Below are 22631 nucleotides of genomic sequence, written 5' to 3' on the forward strand. Positions count from 1 at the left end.
TTAAACCTAACTAACCTAAGGACATCACAAACATCCATGCCCGGGGCAGGATTCGAACCTGCGACCGTAGCGGTCTTGCGGTTCCAGACTGCAGCGCCTTTAACCGCACGGCCACTTCGGCCGGCTGCTACCTCTACAGCCTAACGTAATTGTGAAACTGTTGTCAGTGCAACAGCTCGAACACAAACTGACCTCTCGACTATATCCCAAAAATGTTCAATGATATTCATCTCAGGCGATCTGGACAGCCAAATCGTTTGCTGGAACTGTCCAGAATGTCCTTCACAGCCATTACGAACGACTGTGGCCGCCTGACATAGCGCATCGTCATCATAAAAATTCCATCTTTGTTTGGGAACGTGAAGTCAATGAATGGCTGCAGATGGTCCCCAAGTAGCGGAGCATAACCATTTCCAACCAATGATATCTATTCAGTTGGACAGAGGCCACAGTTCATTCCATGTAAACACGGTCCACGGCATTATGTAGTCACCAACACTTTGTTGACAACTGGGATCTGCACCATACTCGAATCCTATCATCAGCTCTTACCAACTAGGCCACGGTTTTCCAGTCGTCTAGTGTCCAACCGTAATGACCACGAGCCATGAGTCGTCGAGCTCTCAGCAAAGGCACTTATGTCGGTCGTCTGCTTCTCTGGCCCATTAACGCCGCACTGTCTTAACGGATACGTTCGCTGTACATCCCACATTGATTTCTGCGGTTCTTTCACGCAGTGTTACTTGTCTGTTAGCACCGAAATCTCCGAGCAAGCGCCGCTGTTGTCGGTCGTTAAGTAGAGGTCGTCAGCCACTGCGTTGTCTGTGATGAAAGTCAATACCTGAAATTTGCTATTCTTGGCACACGCTGTGGATCTCGGACTATTGAATTCCCTAACGAATTCCGAAATGGAATGTCCCAAGCGTGTAGCTCCAACTACCATTCCGCGATCAAATTCTGACAATTCCCGTCGTGCTGCCACAATCACGTCGGAAATCTTTTCACACGAATCACCTGAGTGCAAATGACGACTCCTCAAATGCACCCCCTTTTTATACCTTCTGATGCTACCGCCATCTGTGTATAACCATGTTTCATCACACGATTTTAATCAAAATGGTTCAAATGGCTCTGAGCACTATGGGACTTCACAATTGAGGTCATCAGTCCCCTAGAATTTTGAACTACTTAAACCTAACTAATCTAAGGACAGCACACACATCCATGCCCGAGGCGGGATTCGAGCCTGCGACCGTAGCAGTCGCGCGGTTGCGGACTGAAGCACCTAGATCCGCTCGGCCACCGCGGCCGGCGATTTCATTCACCTCAGTGTATTTGTTATCGTATTTGCTCGTGCCTTGCAACAATTTGTACGCAGTTAGCGAGCAGTCTGAAATCTGGACCGGTTTTTCGTGCGCCAGCCTGGTTTCCTTCGGCAACTACCTACACTGCAGCCTCACAAATGAAGAACTTAATCGTCTATCACTAAGGGAGTAATTTTCATTCACATCAAAACGTCAGTTTTACAAACTTCACGTAGCTAAAGTTAAAAATTATGTTTTTATAAGGGTGCATGCTATAGTTTTCCAGATTACAGGATCGAGCAGAAACATTATGACAGCTGCCCACCACGAGATTAAGTGGCGGCTCGTGGCGCTGCAAGAACGTGACGCATTGAGAGAAGGGCATAAGAGGAGTGGAGACTGAGGTCACAAAAGCCATGGGATAGCCATATGCACGTATACAGACGGCGGCGGTATCGCATACACAAGGTATAAAAGGGCTGCTGCTGCGACCTGCCATATCTAACTATCCTGACACATTCCTATCCTGGTAGCTTACCTATTTTACCTATCCTGGCAGGGTCGCCATTTTCTGTGAGCGTGTGGGTGCTATTCTGTCATTCTGTGCAACGGATTAATCTGATATGTACTCTTTACCATGTGGCTCCTGCAAGATGCAATTTCCACCCCCACACTACTACAGAAGTCAGGCAGACGCTCCTAATGATCTAAAGAGAAATGCCTGAAAAACTTTCGGCAATAAATATCTTCTGGAGTCGTCCGCTGTAAGGAAATGACACAAATATTCACAAAATTTCTTACGTAACTAGTGGGATACTTGGATACTGGAGTAGTGCTAGGTAGTGTAAGAAAGACATGAAATTAACGAAAATTATTATTAATTTTGCAAAAATCCTGGAAATTACAATGGCACTTTTAGTTATGAACTGAACAAGTTATTTCCGGTTTGTTTTCGGAATGTGAAGTTACCTCTTAAGGATAGGATTCGCTAATGAAGTTTCTATACAAAGTTTGTTATTGACTTGGCAGAATGGCTGAGAGCCGCACCTACTCAACTTGAATAATTATCCGTTAGAATGTTGCTAGATACGGTCGAGGCAGTCACGTGTCAAATGCAGTGAAGCGTACTGTTGTGGAGGAAATATGGGGCTCGCAATAGCTGCAGCGCACACTGCCGTAAGCTGCGATGACTGCTGTCTGCGCCGCTCGCTGCTGACAAAGAAGATATCTCTCATTCTATCTGGATTGACCTTAGCCAATCAAACTTTCCCTACGCCTTGATGAAGTCAGGGACTCCTATTCGCCCCTAGTCTATTGGCGTGGTACACCGGTCAGATAACCAGTCCACCGCGATGCCGCACAAAAATTCGCTCACAGGCGTTTAACTATAACTCTGTCCGTTCACACCGCACAATAACAGTGAATAACGCTTAATCGCAAGGACTCAATATAGAGTCGCATTCCGATTCGCTCTCGACAGAGGTGCTTTCCCAGTGAAATACTGAGGAGAGACTTGTTCCTCGCTCTTTGAGTACACACACGAGCGCGCACACTCTCGTTACGTGTTCTCGCTCCAAGAGCGACAACGGAACGGCCCCTCTCCACGCCAGACGTGAAGGGGTATATCTTTTGGTCTCTTCCATTACTCCTTCAGCTCAAGGCGTCAGGAATATCGTCTGCCAATCAGCATTGCTCTTCTAAAACGGGAGAATGACGTTTCGTTTAAGGCGACGAATCTGGAAATCTGTAGCATCGGCGTTTGGCGTTTGCTGTCTCCCTGTGAAAACCTCTGAAACTGCGTGCTATGTTTGTTAAGAATGCATAGGCTGGGCGCTCTCACACAATGTGCTTTTAAGCCGATCATGGGGTCGTTCTCCCCTTTCACTCGGGCAAACGCTGTCCACTCCACGGGCGGTCGCCGTCCGACGTAGATAGGCTGAATCGTCCTCTGAAGGGACCGGCCTCTCGACGTGCGGTCCGCCTCTCCCGAACTAAAAGCTCTTGTGACCATCGTGTCTTGAATGTGTGTGTGTGTGTGTGTGTGTACGCCAGCCTCGAGTCTCTCAACCCTGGAGCGCACTTGTTATTTGCGTATCGTTTACATGAATTCATACAACACTGACTTTATCTTATCGAGTTTGGGTTCGAATGAAGAGACTTGATGTGTAGAATATGATTGTGAGGGTGGAATATGTAAGCAATGAAGGTCAGGAGACCACGACGTCTTACAAAGGTATAAAAGGGCGGTGCATTGGCGGAGCTGTCATTTATACTCAGGTGATTGATGTGAAAAGATTTCCGACGTGATTGTGGCACTACCGAAATTAACACACTCTGAATGCGGAAGGCTAAATGGTGCTAGACACATTAGACATTCCATTCTGAAAATCGTTTGGGAATTCTATATTCCTCGACCCACAGCGTCAAAGAGTGTGCCGAAAGTAGCAAATTACCTCTCACCACGGGCAATGCAGTAGCCGACAGCCTTCACTCAATGATCGAGAGCATCGGCGCATGTGTAGAGAAGTCAGTGCTAACAGACAAGCAACACTGAGTTAAACAGCCGTAGAAATCAATGTGGGAGGTACGACGACCGTATCCGCTAGGATGGTGCGGCGAAATTTGGCATTAGTGTGCTTTGGCAGCAGACGACAGATGCGAGGTGCTTTCGCTACCTGCTCGACATCGCCTCTCCTAGGCTCCTGATCATATCGGTTGGACCCTACACGATTAAAAAACCGTGCTCTGGACAGATCAGTTCCGATTTTGGTAAACTTTTTGGAAACAGTGATCAATAGAGTATTATATTTTAACTAAAGTTCAGTCTTGATCACAATACTTATGTCTCAATAACATAGGTGACCGGTTTCGGTTATATTTATATAACCATCTTCAGACCTGTGAATTAATTTTAGAAAATACTAGAGACCAATCTTAAAATAAAACGAAAAGTGTCTAATGACGACAAAATTTTAACAAGATAAAATAAAAGTTATTATACCCATGGCTTCCTTGGAGGATGGTAGGCGGAGCTCTCCTCAGCTGCTACGAAGTCAAATGATGGTTATGAGTGCTCAGGATGAGCTTAAATATGCAAAGGCTCCGCCTACTCCACAACTGCCAATCAGCTTTCATAATATGACGCTATCGCCAAAGTATAAAAGTACGAAATATACCAATAACATAAAATTGATTAATTTAAAATGTCTGATTAACAGATAGTTAGTATGTGTAAAACTTATTTATATTTTAGATAAAAACGGTACACTACGATGTGTAATAGCTATGCCCTCTATAACCAACCTTAATACTATTACAATGTCAGTTAAATCAAAGATGTAAAAGTCCTTGGAGTTGTGGTATATATTGATTATACCGAGTCGCCTACATCACAATTGGATCTTTGATGGATGTTGCAGAATCGTCTTACTTTAACTATAGTTTACATAGTGACATTCTTTATAACAGTAGGGTAGCAGCCAAGAGTACGTTCCGCATTATGTATGTCTGAATAACTGATGAGACCGCTGATCAAATATTTAGAACTCATCGATTTAATAGTTTTTATAATAATCAATCTCAATGTTGTATAGCATATTTTTCATACATAGCTTTTGCCATGGGTGTAACTAATATTTTAAAACAAAAGAGTAGGTGCATCTTCGTTATAAAATTTCGTTGAAAAGGTCGTAAAAATATTTTTCGCGAAAATCTAATTGTTCGTTGAGCAGCATTGATGATTTGGTTTTCAAATGAGCATATATCTCGATTTCTTCTAAGATATTCATAAGTAAGCCATTATTAGCATAATGAAGGACTTGTAGATTCTGCTCTGCTGTCCCCTCAGCACGGTTATTAAATGTTATGCGTTGGCCGAATACAGATTTTGTTCGTGAGGTACCCGACGTATGTTCCTTGTACCTCGCTTCAAAATTTCGACCTGTTTGGCCGATGTATATTTTCTCTCAGCCTCTACATTGGATCTTATACACTCCTGATCTGGTAAATTTTTCATTATCTTTACTTATGGTATGTCATAATTTTTGTTGTAAAGTATTTTCAGTTGTGAATGCTATTGTTATTCCAGAATTTTTGAATAAATTAGTAATTCTATCTTTCTTTTTGTAAGAAAGATTATTATTAAGAGATTTTTTTAAAAATTTACATGGGACTTGATATAACAATAGTACATATGCGTGAGGCTTCTTTTACCTTATACTACATCGTTCAGGCACCGCCACGACTGGCCCAGCCAACTCTATGCAGACGACTCGTAGCTGCTACTTACTCCTACTGCCACACAGTTCCTACTACATACAACACTGCTCTGGTCTGAGATTCTCTTATAGCTTACATATCGCATGCAGCGCGTGAGCAATCCATCGAAATTACATCTGCTCGAGTGTGCTAGCAATAAATTCCTTAGTCATGGACCTCTTACAAGGGGATCACATCAGATACGCTGTCGGTCGCCAACTCGAAGCCTACACACCAGGCGGTCGCTCATGTCGGCACCAATGATGTGTGTCGCTATGGATCGGAGGAAATCCTCTCTGGCTTCCGGCGGCTATCTGACTTGGTGAAGACTGCCAGTCTCGCTAGCGACCGGTCCATTATTTACGAGAAAATGCGTGACTTTTGCGTACGCATCTCGTACTGCAAGAATCCGGAAACCTGCCAAGGACTTGTGGAATCCATGGCAGGCAGAATCACTACCGCATTGCGCTCCAAAGGCGGACCAACGCACTATTAAATAAGTGGCGATAATGTGCGTGTCGCAATGGACTCCAGACTGGCTGTCAGAGTCTTCTTCTCAGCAGCAGACAGCAGATTAGATGCCTAGCTACGATACGGCGGACAACGCAGGAGAAAGGAATACACACTGAGCGGAAAAGATGAGCGGCATCAACAAGGAGCTGTGCGACGTATAGGAAAGTTGGTAGACGTGCTGCTACATGTGAAACATGATTCTCTTCAAATTTCGGGCCAGTAGCATAAGACTAGTGCTAGCAGCGCCGCTGTCAAAATGCAAATAAGATTTGCTTTACATAAGTGCTGTAACTGTCGTGAAGGCTAGTTACTTTTGGGATCGGAGGTGGTGGGTTGATGTTAGTCGGGAATGCGTTTAAGGCGACAAAGACGCCATTATAAACACCTCACTGAGTTTGGACGATGTAGTGAAACAGGGCTACGAGAAGTTGGATGTTTCTTCTACGATATTGCAGAAAGACTTGAAAGGAAAGTATCCAATATACATGGTTGGTGAAGCGGCCGCCATGAAAATGTGCGATCGAAAGAAGTCTGTTCGGGACGGCCGCGTGTCACAACCGAGAGGAAGTGTGGCGCATCGTACTTCATCTGCTGCTGCGATTTGCGCAGAGGTTGGCACCATAGTGACACAGCGAGGTGTTACAAATCCGTTACTAGAAGGACAGCTCCGAGCCTGTAGTGTGCGTTCCGCTGACCCCTCACCACCGCCATTTGCGACTTCAGTTGTGTCAACCGGGAGCTCATTGGAGAGTAGGGTGGAGGTCTGTTGTTTCTTCTGATGAGAGCTGGTTCTGTCTCGCTGCGAATAATAGCCGCATGTTGGTTAGGAGGAGGCCAGTTGAGAATCTGAAGCCGGCTTGTCTGCTTGCTTGACGCACTGGACCTACACCTGGAGTTATGGTCTGGAGTGCGATTTTGCTTGACAGCAGGAGCACTCTTGTGGTTATCACTCGTACGCTGACTACAAATTTGTACGTCAGTCTGGCGATTCGACTTGTGCTGCCACTCATGAGCAGCATTCCAGAGGATGTTTTTCAGCAGGATAACGCTCATCCACATTCCGCTGTTGTAACCCGTCATACTCTACAGAATGTCCTCATGTTACCTTGGCCTGCTCGATCACCAGACCTGACCTGTCTCCAATTGAGCACATGTGGGAGATCTCCGGACACCTCCAGCGTCATCCACAAACAGCATTAACCGCCACTGTACTGTCCGTCCAAGTGCAGTACGACTGACATGCGGCACCCGTACAACACAACGCACGCACGTTTGCACGCTTGCATTCAACATTCTGGCGGTCACACAGGTTACTAATGTACCAGCGTTTCACATCTGCAATGGCGCATTGCGCGTGCAAATTAATCTGTGATCTTGCAATGTCATTCACTTAAATATGTTTCCCAGGAAAAATGTATTCCCGAAATTTCATTACTCTACATTAATTATTTTTTGGTGTTCCGATTCTTTTCCGTCAGTGTAACAGAAAAGCCGTTAGCAAGTGAGGAACTTGCAGGAGCCGACAGTAACAACACACGTTTCCAGGCCTTATTTCGTCGAATCGTTCGGTGGTCCGTACTCGCCAGATGGACACGCTAATGTTCTGGAGAGATTTTTACAGAACTGGGATACCTATACTATAGTGGCTAGAACTACTGATCCCAAAAATGTAAGGGACAGTCAAATGAAAACAAGACAGAAGTAAAAAGGTAAATAAGCTGTTTATTGTTTACAAAGTAATCGTCACAACTGTTAACACCTTTACCCCGTGGATAGACGGCCAATGCCGGTATGCAGAAATGTTTGCGGTTGTCTAGAGAACCACGATTGTACTCAGGCACGCATCTCTTCGCACGAAGCAAATCAGCGGGCTCGCACGTCTTTCTTCAGGGCTCCAATGATTCGGAAATCGCATGGGGAGAGTTGGGAGTTGTACGGAAGATGTGTAAGGGGTTTCTAGTGAAACTTCTGCATTGTAGTGGGACGGCCCAGGTGTTGCCGAGGTTGTTTGGGATACGCTGCAGAAGTTTCGCTGAGAAGCTCGTACACATCCTCCAAAGGCCACGATCTCTCCCCGTGCGATTTCCAAATCACTGCTGGAGCCGTGAAGAAAGATGCTGGTGGCCGTCAATTTGCTTCGGGGTACAATTATGGTTGCGTATGCAGCTGCAAACATTTTTCCACGAAGGCATTGACTTTCTTTTCTCACAGTGAGATAAATGAATTTACTTCAATGGCGATTACTTCTGAAACAATAAACATTTTATTTACTTTTTTCCTTCTGTCCCGTTTTCATTTGACTACCGCTTATAAACGAGTATCTACAAAAACGTTCACATTAAACACCCATTAATGATGCATCAGAGCATAATAGAAAAATAGAGAGAGACAGGGGATTCCGGAGTGGAGAGGGTCTCACCCCCCCCCCCCCCCCCCCCGCCGTTTCTCTCCCTCCGCTGGAAGAGCGGGAGCCACAAAATGAAGTAGGGGTTGGCCCGTCTTCCTCACGATCAGACCATAGGAGGTGTACTCTGTACAATTCACGTGTCCAAACCTCCGCTACATGAACGTTATCGGCTCGGCCTGCGTCACTTTTCTAAAGTTTTCGAGGCAGTAATGTCCGTGGGTGAATGAATTTCTTGAATAAACCCAACATTTCGTCTTCATCTGCAGTGACCATCTTCATGGGGGGAGGTATATTGTGTATAGGACCGCTTGACACCCTGACTCGCTACTGACTGTAGTGAAAGCTCGTTCCACGTTCCCTGTTCAGAGTCAAATATCAGATGCGTTCAAAACTCGAGCGCTGTTGGCAGTAGTGCTGTTGCTATCTCTCCACAATGGCTGACTGGTGCACGTCTTCTTCAGCGCTAGAATTCAGATATCGTTGAGTTTTACGCCTTATCCCTTCCGACTAACATTATTGGCGTGTTTAGCAGTCTCTGCAGCGTTTGATGATGTAAAATGGTGCAAGACGTTCGAAATTCTAGGAAAATGCGTGCAGGCTATAGGGAAACATAGGTAATGTAAAATATTTGTACGAACAGAGACGGAAGAATAACAATAGAAGAAGAAGGACGGAATGCTCGGATTAAAAAGAGTGTAAGACGAGGATGTTACCTCCTTCCCCCACTGCTCAATCTGTACACCGAGAAAGCAATCAAGGAGAAGGAGATAGAACCTGAGGTCAGAAATGGAAATAAAATTCAGGATGGAAGAGTATTTATCGTAAGATTCAGTGATGACACCGGCAACCTCATTGAAACTGAGGCAGAATTAGGGACAAACGGAATGGAATGAACAGTCTACCGTGCACAGAATATGGATCAAAGCTAAACCGAAGAAAGACGAAAGTAATGACGAGAAGCACAGATGAAATTAGTGATAAATGTAGGGGAGTGAGAAGCACACGAAGGAATTCTGCTACGCCGACCGCGGAGGCCGAGCGGTTCTAGGTGCTACAGTCTGGAACCGCGCGACCGCTACGGTCACAGGTTCGAATCCTGCCTCGGGCATGGATGTGTGTGATGTCCGTAGGTTAGTTAGGTTTAAGTAGTTCTGTGTTCTAGGGGACTGATGACCTTAGAAGTTAAGTCCCATAGTGCTCAGAGCCATTTGAACCAATTCTGCTGCGCTGGAAGCAAGGTAACTGGTGACAGACGAAGTAAGGAGAGCACAAGAAGCAGATTAGCACAGGCAGAGAGGACATTTGTTGTGAAAAGAAGTGTGCTAGTGTCAAAAATTCGCTTCAATTTGAGGTAGAAATTTCTGAGAATATATGTCTGGAGGGCAGCATTGTACGGAAGTGAATCGTAGACTAGAGAAAACGAAAAAGAAGACAATTTACGCGTTTTAGTTGTGGTGCTATAGAAGAACGTAGAAAATCGGGTGGACTGATAAGATAAAAAAAATGAAGAGGTTCTTCGAAGAATCGGCAAGGGAAAAAAATTCGAAAATACTGACAAGAACAAGCGACATTATGCTAGGGCATGTCTTAAGATATAAAACAATAACTTCCTGGCAGATTAAAACTGTGTGCCGGACCGAGACTCGAACTCGGAACCTATGCATTTCGCGGGCAAGTGTTCTACCATCTGAGCTACCCAAGCACGACTTACGCCCCGTCCTCACAGCTTTACTTTCGCCAGTACCTCGTCTCCTACTTTCCAAACATCACAGAAGCTCTCCTGCGATCCTTGCAGAACTAGCACTCCTGGAAGAAAGGACACAGCGGAGACATGGCTTAGCCACAGCCTGGGGGATGTTTCCAGAATGAGATTTTCACTCTGCAGCGGAGTGTGCGCTGATATGAAGCTTCCTGGCAGATTAAAACTGTGTGCCGGACCGAGACTCGAACTCGGGACCTTTGCCTTTCGCGGGCAAGTGCTCTACCATCTGAGTTACCCAAGCACGACTCACGCCCCGTCCTCACAGCTTTACTTTCGCCAGTACCTCGTCTCCTACTTTCTAAACTTCACAGAAGCTCTCCTGCGATCCTTGCAGAACTAGCACACCTGGAAGAAAGGATACAGCGGAGACATGGCTTAGCCACAGCTTGGGGGATGTTTCCAGAATGAGATTTTCACTCTGCAGCGGAGTGTGCGCTGATATGAAGCTTCCTGGCAGATTAAAACTGTGTGCCGGACCGAGACTCGAACTCGGGACCTTTGCCTTTCGTGGGCAAGTGCTCTACCATCTGAGTTACCCAAGCACGACTCACGCCCCGTCCTCACAGCTTTACTTTCGCCAGTACCTCGTCTCCTACTTTCTAAACTTCACAGAAGCTCTCCTGCGATCCTTGCAGAACTAGCACACCTGGAAGAAAGGATACAGCGGAGACATGGCTTAGCCACAGCCTGGGGGATGTTTCCAGAATGAGATTTTCACTCTGCAGCGGAGTGTGCGCTGATATGAAGCTTCCTGGCAGATTAAAACTGTGTGCCGGACCGAGACTCGAACTCGGGACCTTTGCCTTTCGTGGGCAAGTGCTCTACCATCTGAGTTACCCAAGCACGACTCACGCCCCGTCCTCACAGCTTTACTTTCGCCAGTACCTCGTCGCCTACTTTCTAAACTTCACAGAAGCTCTCCTGCGATCCTTGCAAAACTAGCACACCTGGAAGAAAGGATACAGCGGAGACATGGCTTAGCCACAGCCTGGGGGATGTTTCCAGAATGAGATTTTCACTCTGCAGCGGAGTGTGCGCTGATATGAAGCTTCCTGGCAGATTAAAACTGTGTGCCGGACCGAGACTCGAACTCGGGACCTTTGCCTTTTGTGGGCAAGTGCTCTACCATCTGAGTTACCCAAGCACGACTCACGCCCCGTCCTCACAGCTTTACTTTCGCCAGTACCTCGTATCCTACTTTCCAAACATCACAGAAACTGTCCTGCGATATCCTTTCTTTCAGGAGTGCTAGTTCTGCAAGGTGGGCAGGAGAGCTTCTGTGATGTTTGGAAAGTAGGAGACGAGGTATTGGCGGAAGTAAAGCTGTGAGTACGGGGTGTGAGTCGTGCTTGGGTAGCTCAGATGGTAGAACACTTGCCCGCGAAAGGCATAGGCTCCGAGTTCGAATCTCGGTCCGGCACACAATCTGCCAGGAAGCTTCATATCAGCGCACTCTCCGCTGCAGAGTGAAAGTCTGATTCAAATAACTTCCATAGTATTAGAGGGAGTTGTGGAGTGTAAAAACTGTAAGAGAGGACAGAGATAGGAATACATCGAACAAGTAATTGACGATGTTGGGTGCAACTGTTAAAATGAAGTGAAGAGTTTGACAGGGGGAAGGAAATTATGGCAAGCCGCGTCAAAGCAGAGGAATAATAACCCCCTCCCCTCCTCAGAAAAAGGAAGTAAATTGCCTATCTGTGTAGCCTAACTTAATACCCGTCCGTCGCAGCCGTTAGGTGGGGACAAACAGACTGGACCAGCTGATGTGGAGCGCGCTTCGCAGCCAGCAGACCACCAGACACGCCTCGGTAAGACAGGACTGGCTATGCGGAGAGGTCACAGACGTTGTCAAACGGCACAGTAGTTTTAAATGGGAAGAGGAGAGCGTGAGGCTGAATGGTGCCTGCGTTCCGGTGCCGAGAAAACTAAGTACCAGTCTGCCACCGTGGGACGTCAACATTAGCGCGCGACAACAGCCGACCCTACTCCCCAGCGATATCGTGAGAACCGTGGACGAAGAGAAACGGGAAGATGTCTTCCGGGGAGTATCTGACACTGCAGACTGTTAACGAAGGTAAGAACATACGGAATTTGTTCCCAGATATGCGTGTGGCTCGAAGACTTCTCAAGTAATAGCATGCAGTGCGTTGTCGTCCGCGTCGGTGTTCATCAGACACGAGGGTATCGTATGGAGTGCCACAGGGGACGTGCGACAGGACCGCTACTGTTTTCCGTAAACATAAATGACTGGTGGACAGGGTGAGCAGCAATGTGCAGCTGTTTGCTAACGATGCTGTGGTGCTAGGGAAGTGACTGTAGGAGGATACATCACCTAGACAACATTTCTAATTGGTGTGATGAGTGACAGCTTGCTCCGAGTGTAGAAAAATGTCATTTAATGCAAGTGAGTAGGGAAAATGGTCCCATAGTATTCGAATGCAGCATTACTAGGGCGCTACTTTGACACAGTATCTGGGCGTAAGTGATACGAAATGGAACGAGCGTGTAAGGAGCGCAGTAGGGAAGGTGAAAGACCGACTTCGGTTTGTTTGGAGAATTTTCGGAAAGTTCGGTTCATCTGTAAAGGAGACGGCATCTAGAAAAGTAGTGTGTCCTAGTTTTGAGTACTGCTCGAATATTTGGGGTCTCCAACAGGTCGAATTAAAGGAAGACGTCACGGAAATTCAGAGGCAGGCTGCTAGTTTGTTACGGGGCCGGTCGATTAATACACGAACATTACGGGAACACTATTGAGAAAATTTATAGAACCGCAGTTTCAACTTGGTTGCAGATCGGCTCTAGAGCCGCTAACGTACATTTCGCGCAAGAACCGCGAAGATAAGGGAAATACAAAATTGTTTTTCCCTCGCTCTCTCTGCGAATAGAACAGGAAAGGTATCATCCGGACACAGAGGAAATCGACACACAGATTCTTACAGTGGTGATGGAGGAGAGTGTTGTGACTTGGCAAGACACCCAAGTCACTATGAGGTGAAGCCGAAAGGCACGCGTTTAAGCTCACGCAGGCTGGCGTGAGGTCTGGAACAGTTAAAGGAGTTGAGTCTAGTAAATAAAGTACGAAGCTTCTGGAATACTTTAATCCATAATTGGTGAACATAGCTCTTGACGGTACATGCATCATAAGATAAATAGCAACTGATAATGGCGCCTTGCTAGGTCGTAGCAAATGACGTAGTTGAAGGCTATGCTAACTATCGTCTCGGCAAATGAGAGCGTAATTTGTCAGTGAACCATCGCTAGCAAAGTCGGCTGTACAACTGGGCGAGTGCTAGGAAGTGTCTCTAGACCTGCCGTGTGGCGGCGCTCGGTCTGCAATCACTGACAGTGGCGACACGCGGGTCCGACGTATACTACCGGACCGCGGCCGATTTAAAGGCCACCACCTAGCAAGTGTGGTGTCTGGCGGTGACACCACAGAGAGGCCATGTATTTGTGATGTAAGGACGGAGGACTATCTTGTATTTCTGTTGTCATTTAACCGCAAGGTAAATTGATTTGAGGACATTTTCCTTAATTTTTAAAAAAAATGTTTTTCTCACTATGTTAACACTGTTACTGGATGTTTCGTCAGAAAAACTGTTACTGAATACAAAAAAATGACACATTCAATATATAGCTAATCTGCCCCTGGATCTGCGAATATTTGCGTCTACTTTTAAAATTAAAAAGCTCTTAATGCAATGCTAATATGAAGTGTGTCTGTAACTGACTAGATAAAGGACATGCGAAACAGAAACACGTCTCCAGTAGGGCGCCTCTGGCCCACAGCCGCCAAGCGTCGATATTACAGGGTGGGGCAAATAAGAGGGCCCAGAGAGCAGCGTTCCGCAGTACAAAGAAACACAACACAGGAACAGTGCAAGTAGGCTGTTTATGTTTTTATGTTGGTAACGCCACGTAGCGCTCTGTATGAAAATCACTGACTGTGCTGTGTGTAGTCTGAGGCTGGTCGGCATTGTTGCAATATTTGCTATTGTAGTGTTGGGCAGTTGGATGTGAAGAGCGCGTAGCGTTGCGCAGTTGGAGGTGAGCCGCCAGCAGTGGTGGATGTGGGGAGTGAGATGGCGGAGTTTTGAGAGCGGATGATTTGGACATGTGTCCATCAGAAACAGTAAATTTGTAATATTGGATATCATGAACTGATTATATGATGACTTTTGAACATTATTAAGGTAAATACATTGTTTGTTCTCTATCAACATCTCTCATTTGCTAACTATGCCTATCAGTAGTTAGTGCCTTCAGTAGTTAGAATCCTTTATTTAGCTGGCAGTATTGGCGCTCGCTGTATTGTAGTAGTTCGAGTAACGAAGATTTTTGTGAGGTAAGTGATTCATGAAAGGTATAAGTTATTGTTAGTCAGGGTCATTCTTTTGTAGGGATTTTTGAATGTCAGATTGCGTTGCGCTAAAAATATTGTGTGTCAGTTTAGTGTTGATCAGAATAAGTAAAGAGAGTAATGTCTGAGTACGTTCAGTTTTGCTCAGCTGTTTGAAAAGCAAATAACGTAAGGGGTTTACCAGCACAGTCATTCACTAATTTTTCTAAGGGGACGTTTCAACAGAAATACAGTGCTAACCTGACTGTGGCAGATGTTGAAAGTGACCACCACTCTTCTCTTGGCACTTTTGGGCCTCAATCAACAACTTGCTGAAGGTGGATCGTAGCTGGACTGCCGGAATTGCTGCAGTCTCATCCGAAATGTCCTGCTGCAGTCTCATCCGAAATGTCCTGCAGCAGTTGTTAAAGACTATGAGATCTGTTGGGATGCACTTTAGACTTGAGGGCTCCCCACACAAATTAATAGCACACTGACAGATCAGGTGGTCTGCGTGACCAGCTAGGGTCTGCCAACAACTCTGACAGTCGTGAAGACTGTGTTAATGTGCTCCAAGATCCGGCCCGCTGTATGGGCAGTTGCTCCATGCTGTTGGAAGCATCTGTAGGTCTTTTCCTCCTCCGTTAATGCTGCCACAAATGGTTTCAAAATTCTAGCAAAGTAACTCGCCTACATGAGCGACTGATGAAAGAAGATGGGACCAATAATGCGGAGTGCAGGCACTACACACCATATCGCGACCACCTCGTCATATAATGCGTGTTCTCCGTTGCCCAGAATCTGTGATTCTGTGAGTTGACGTAACCACTCAGGTAAAACCAGGCTTCATCACATATAAAGAAATTTATGCTCAAGCCATTCACTGTTATTCATAATAAAAAAGCAAAACTACTAGGTCATGCAGGAACACATATATTAGGCAATGACTTATTATCCGACGTGTGTTTTGATGCATGTTACGTACATATATCGTAAACTGACTGCAAAAATGCAAGGGGCGTTCCCTGCGTATCTTTTACCTCATTTCATCCGTTTTTCCGCAATTGCTACTGCTGGTGTGCATGCAAAGACAAATTCGTAGCTAAGAATTGCAAACGTTTGAGTGGGAGTTATAGTAGCAAACTGCACTTAATATGTTAAGAGACATTGTCCTGAACGCGTAATATGTGTTACGTTGTAAATCACTCTGCCACTCAACTAATAATTCGTAATCAGTTGGCTTCAATCAATCACGTAAGAAGCTAATCTGTAACTCTGGCCACGCTGCGGATTAGTATGTCACCATAATCGAGATTATTCGCATTCGAACCTTCTTAATTCTGATAACGGAAGCTTTATTCAAACAATCTGTATTGACTTGACGTTGCAGAACGACAGCTAGCGGCAGGTCTGTATGCTATTACAGGCTGTGGCCATCAGGTCACTTACGTCATTACAATTGCTTACAAGTCTAGTCACCAGGCAGCGCTGTCAGCTTTCGGCCTTTCTGATGACGTTATGAAGCGATTGCTCGGAGCCCGCAAGACGCACGAGCGTTGCAATGCCTACTTGTGTTATTATAGTGACGTATACACAGAAATATGGCCTTTCATAAAAAGAGGCAGTACAGGTGCGGAAGTATTTCGTAAATTTGTTCCTGTTATTTTTCAGTTGAGCACGGTGGGAAATCATCCTGAGACCTGAAAGCACAAAACAAATACTCAAGGAAAGGCATTCAGTTCAAAACCCAGAACTTTTTTTGTAAAACCGAATACATTGGAGGAAATGCTCATTAATACCGCTGAATTGACAACAGCATATGGAACTGTAAAACAGCACCAGTCACTGAAGTCACTCGATTGCATCTCTGCCCCTGGTAACCGAGTGGCGTCCTCGTCTGTAGCGCAGTGGTAGCGTTACTGCCTACCATGCAAGGGGGCTGGGGACTGGGTGTTGTGTAGCCTTCATCATCATTTTCTGCCGGCACGGTAGCTCAGCGTGTTTGGTCAGAGGCCTAGCTGCCCTCTGTAATAAAAAAAAACTGAGTTAATCGATCAACAACGAACTTGAACGGGTGTCTTACGACGTCCGCCCCGAACAGATACAAGGAACGAGAGTGAACAAAATGAGATTAAAAAAAAAACCAAATGGTCTGCGCGACGGAATGTCACACCTAACGGCCCGGGTTCGATTCCCGGCTGGGTCGCAGATTTTCTCCGCTAGAGACTGGGTGTTGTGTTGTCCTTGTCATCATCATTTCATCCCCATCGACATGCGAGCCACCGAAATGGCGTCAACCCGGCGAACAGTCTACCCGACGGGAGGCTCTCGCCACACAGCATTTCCATTTACTTGATTGCATGTTGAAACTGTGATAGCTTTGTATCCCGATTCTGCAATTGCTAAAAAGCAAAATGATGCAAGAACAAAAACCACAGCACTAATCAAACATATTGTTGGTCCTCATTCTGTATCAATTTGCACTTTGGACTTTAAAGTACCCCATTTTTGCGCAGCAGCAACTTATGGCGGCAATCACAAAACAATGAAATTGTTTCATATTGTTGTTTAGCGTTTTAATGCAAGTGAAGGGATAAAAACTAAACTAATTAAACTGGATTATGTGCAAAATTAAACATCGGAGAATTTTATGAAACTGCAATTACTTATCTTTAAAAATGGCCTCATCAACTGTCGGATTTTGACATTTTTGGGTGTCTGACTAAATTAGTGGAATGAGAAGTTGTAGAAAGGACATTGATTTATTTAAGAGGAAAAGAAGTAGATATTTGTCAATGAGCAATATTTGATCAGTACATGAAGAATTTTATGGCTTTAAAAGCTTCAGAGGATAATTGGAAGTCAGTATTACGTGCCCAGGACAAATAGTTGGAATTTTTCAGAAATATAGAGTTCAGCTTTCAGAAGTCAGAATTGCTAAAGATATGCGGATATGTGTCTCCAATTGTAGCACATAGTTCTATTGTTGAGAGAAATATTTCAATAATGCGAGCTTAGGGATTGAGGAACGGAATCGTTCGGATGCATCAACAACTTAGAGCGTCTTACAGTGTATTTATGACTTTCAAATAAGGTGTGCAGAGTTTTGTAATTATGTGAGTGAAAGAAACGATCTAAAAGCTGTCAAATCATCTGAGAGGTACGACTGGTCCATAAAATGGTGTAAACGTTGTGTACGTTATACTTTGTTGTCTTTAAATATATTTATACAGGTATTATGCTCAGTAGTGACGCTTAGATTAATTTTCGGAGGCGTTTGAAGTCCCTGCGTACACTTATGACTGAATTTTCGTGGGTTTTGTCTCGATTTTAGCACCGACATTTATGGCAATTCTACATGGCTGATATTGTCGAATTACAATACAGTTCAACAAAAAAACCTCTCTTCAGTTCTCTGTCTTTATGTCGCCAAGAAACTATTTATAATCGCACCTTTCACGTCATCAGCGAGCAACGGACCGTCTCACCATTCGGAATGCAATCGCTCTGCTGCCTTGTGCAGTCGCGCGGCCAGGTAATCGGGCCGCTGCTCACGCGGCCTTACAAGGGGAGGCCGCCAATTGTGAAATTCAGATTCGATTCATACTGCGCATAATAAAAGCTCATGGCCAGAGGTGTAATGTGGCAAAGCACCAAGATGCACTTCTCAGCCGTTGTCGAGAAAATCGACAGTTAAAAGAAACCGTTGCGGTGAAATACTCTCTACGATTAATAGTTTTCTACAGCGTCGTGGCGCAGCGGTCAGCGCTCGGGTTCGTAATCCGAAGGTCGCCGAATCGAATCTCGCGCCATCCAATTTCTTTTATTATTAGTTTTTTGTAATTCAAATATATATATAACTATTAATGAATTGCTTATGCATGTTGGTGAAGGCGGATCGCTCTCCAATTGTACCGCCTCCATTTTTCCGTTTTTTTAACAGGGTGTACCAAAGCTCTCCCGTCCGCACTGATTTTCGACGATGTTATGAGTTACGCTAGGGACCGAATCTACCTTCTTTCGAAGTTAGCAGGCAACTACGCTGTGACGCGGCGGCTCGTTTCGGCCCATTCAAGATCTGTCCTTCAAGTGTAACGAGCGAGTAACGGAGTTTATATTTCATACCTGCCACAGCGAATTTGTCTTCGTGGGGTCTCTATTCTAATTCGAACGTTTGACTTACGCTATACGTATTCGTATCGGAATATCGTGTCTACGTCTTCCGTTAACTATGCCGTCTATACGTGGTTAACATTATGAAGACAATTAATAACATTTGTGAAATACAACTTTGTTTGCGGAAAACATAATGATGTTCGAAGTCGCCAGTTTTTCCACGACAAACGACTTTCAACAACTTATTATATGCATAATTGTTGCAACTGATTGCCGTGAATTATATATATATATATATATATATATATATATATATATATATATATATATATATATATATACATTTGAATTACAAAAAACAAATACTAAAAAAAAGTTGCATGGTGCGAGATTCGATCCGGCGACCTTCGGATTACGAACCCGAGCGATTACCGCTGCGCCACGACACTGTAGAAAACTATAAATCGTAGAGAGTATTTCACCGCAACGGTTTCTTTTAACTGTCGATTTTCTCGACAACGGCTGAGAAGTGCATCTTGGTGCTTTGCCACATTACACCTCTGGCCATGAGCTTTTATTATGCGCAGTATGAATCGAATCTGAATTTCACAATTGGCGGCCTCCCCTTGTTAGTCTTTAAGCTCGGCGACACTCACCACAGCACAGCCGAGAAGAGAGGGCCTCCGGTCACGTTCTCTGTCCCCGCTGCTGTCGCCCCACTGCGGTACGGCTCAGGACTCGGCGCAAGCAGCGGGCAGTGGGGCTTCTGATCCGATAAGCGCGGAGCCGGCCGCCCGTCCCGTGCCACTTCCACTTCACTATCCGCCGCACGCCTGCATCGGCCCCACGACTGCTCTGCCGTCTACACCAGAGTGTCTATCACACTAGGACACAGTGTCATTAGTATTATTGTCAACAGTATTGCGGTTTTGCATAAAATGAAGCAGGGGCGACGCGTGGTAGTAACTGCTATAGTCGCCGATTACAAAAAAAATAATGGTTCAAATGGCTCTGAGCCCTATGGGACTTAACAGCTGAGGTCATCAGTCACCTAGAACATAGATCTACTTAAACCCAACTTGCGTATGGACATCACACGCATCCATGCCCGAGGCAGGATTCAACCTGCGACCGTAGTGGTCTCGCGGTTCCAGACTGTAGCGCCTAGAACCGCTCGGCCACACCGGCCGGCCGCCGATTACAGTAATGCCGTCCGTACACGGGACATGGCGATCTACGAGTTGTCACTTCCTGCTGTTACACGCTGAGAAGCCGTTTCGTCGCCTGAAACACAAAATAAGTTCTGCGATATTAGGCAACGTGTCACGTAATGCAGAACCAATAGGAAGCAAGAACGCTCTCTATGTCACATGGGAAGGACCCAAATGACAGTCACTGAAATTGAGCATGTTGAGCTCAGTTGCATGTTGTGGCACCGGGTGGTAAATTTTGTTCTCGGGAGCAGTTTCCAGTGGTCACTCATCCTGGCGGACAGGTGGTTGGTAGTCATACCAATATAATAAGCTGTGCAGTGTTTGCAGCACAGTTAGACGCCATACTGCATCTAGTTGAACAGAAGCTTGTATTCGATGGCTGTTGTGTTATACGTTACACCCTATAAATACATATATGCTCTTTCTAAGCACCAGCACGTTGAATGTTTCGAGAACGAATCGTTATTGGTACGATTTGTTGTAATAAAATGACGGGAAAGGTCATTGTTGTTGTTGTGGTCATCAGTTCAGAGACTGGTTTGATCCAGCTCTCCATGCTACTCTATCCTGTGCAAGCGTCTTCATCTCCAAGTACCTATTGAAACCTACATCTTTCTGAATCTCCTTAACGTATTCATCTCTTGGTCTCGCTCTACTATTTTTACCCTCCAGTACTAAATTGGTGATCCCTTGATGCCTCAGAACATGTCCTACCAACCGATCCCTTCTTCTAGTCAAGTTGTGCCACAAATTTCTGCTCTCACCAGTTCTACCCAATACCTCCTCATTAGTTATGTGATCTACCCATCTAATCTTCAGCATTTTTCTGTAGCACCACATTTCGAAAGGTTCCGTTCTCTTCTTGTCTAAACTATTTATCGTCCACGTTTCACTTCCATACATGGCTACACTCCACACAAATACTTTCAGAAACGACTTCCTGACACTTATATCTATACTCGATGTTAACAGATATCTCTTCTTCAGAAACGATTTCCTTGCCATTGCCAGTCTACATTTATATCCTCTCTACTTCGACCATCATCAGTTATTTTACTCCCCAAATAGCAAAACTCATTTACTACTTTAAGTGTCTCATTTCCCAATCTAATTCCCTCAGCATCACCCGATTTAATTCGACTACATTCCATTATCCTCGTTTTGCTATTGTTGATGTTCATGTTATATTATCCTTTCAAGACACTGTCCATTCCGTTCAACTGCTCTTCCAGGTCCTTTGATGCAAACATAGTACATTGTAGAAGTGTACTGGAAAGGCCGTGGAGACATCCATTTGTAGGACTTAGTTTTGAGGAGAAAAGTGACGTGACCAAACTTGCACGGCCTACACCAAATCTTCCATATTTAAATACAGTAACTAACATTTTCAAGAATCTATGTACTCCTCTTACAAATGGTTATGTGATTGTAAAGAGAGACAAAATTTACACAGTTGTCTTGTCTGACATCCGGTGATCTCAGTGAAGCAGTACCTGAAGCTTCAAGACCAATGAAATTAATTTTAACCGTTCCTGCAACCAAAGCTTCAGCAGAAAGATAATTTTCGGCGTTGATGAGAATCGAAGCTTATCTTCCAAATACACAATCGCAAACTAGCTTTTCTCATTTAGCTTTGCTGTCCCTTGAAAAACGATTGCTGAGTTCCAATCAACAAGTGTCTCTCTAGTATTCCGTGACTGAAATTTTCGGCACGAAGGATTGCAGAATTGACCTCAAATACAAATAAAACTGTGAGTACTGGAGCTTTTGATATCGTTCTTATTCATGTTGGTACGATAACAGGTATCGCGTAGTAGGCCTAATCCTTACGAGGTTGGGCATTGTACTTTCATAGACGGCATTGTTAAGGGCGTGATGCGCCGCAGTAACGGATAATCGGAAGGAGTAATATAATAATAACGACAGTGAAAATAATAATAATTATTATTATTATGATCATTATTGACATCATAAACAGAGGCTTCACCCAAATATATATCTAAGCAATTTCAGATTTACGTATGTTCCACAATTTTGCACACTATTATGTGTCAACATCTCATCGCGTCGCGCTGTGTCGCGTCGCCGTCATGATGCTCTCAGCTTTCGTCCCTATTGATGTATCATTGCTAAGCCGTTGCGTGGCGTCATAGTACTAGAAACGAACACGATGGTAGGAACAGTGACGCATAGATAATCCTGTCAGCCAAAGATATTGTATAAGAAATACCAAACTACAAAAGTAGATTGTTACGTCATAGTAAAATTATGATGCCTACAAGCGAAGACACTGTATTTGTAGCACACCTCTAAGGAAGGGCGAGCAGTGTCTGCGTGTCCCCTGCTGATCAGGCTAGAGCGCGCCGACGTGTGGCTGTGTAGCCGCGGACACAGTGCCCAGCAGTGGCCGAGAATGTTGTGTGGCTGGCCGGGAGAACGGCAAACAGATCCCAAGACGTAGGCGCAAACACACACCGTTCTCTCGCTGTATTCGTTGGATGATGACTGTACGGTATGAATACCCTAGCACAGCGCCGATTACGTAGGAAGAAGTGTCGACTTGCAGAACCACTGGCTTAGCAGAGTGAAAATGCACTAAACATCTGTCACTAAGTAAGGCACTTTGGAATTTCTGAAAAGGGCGGTGACACAGTTGTGGTCCACACGAAAGGCATATTTTTCCGATGCAAACGATGCAATGGAACCGCGATATGAG

General features: G+C 45.0%; 1 protein-coding gene across 1 annotated transcript in view; it reads right to left on the reverse strand.

The window, feature by feature from the left end:
* LOC124545381 (lysocardiolipin acyltransferase 1-like) overlaps nt 1-19412 on the reverse strand; it is a 311775-nt gene extending 292363 nt beyond the window's left edge. The window contains exon 1 of the mRNA XM_047124291.1: nt 19358-19412. The gene's annotated coding sequence lies outside the window, so the exon portion shown is untranslated. The remainder of the gene's footprint in view (nt 1-19357) is intronic.
* Nucleotides 19413-22631: the final 3219 nt, after the last annotated feature.

This window comes from Schistocerca americana, chromosome 8 (assembly GCF_021461395.2).
Source record: "Schistocerca americana isolate TAMUIC-IGC-003095 chromosome 8, iqSchAmer2.1, whole genome shotgun sequence".
NCBI lineage: Eukaryota > Metazoa > Arthropoda > Insecta > Orthoptera > Acrididae > Schistocerca > Schistocerca americana.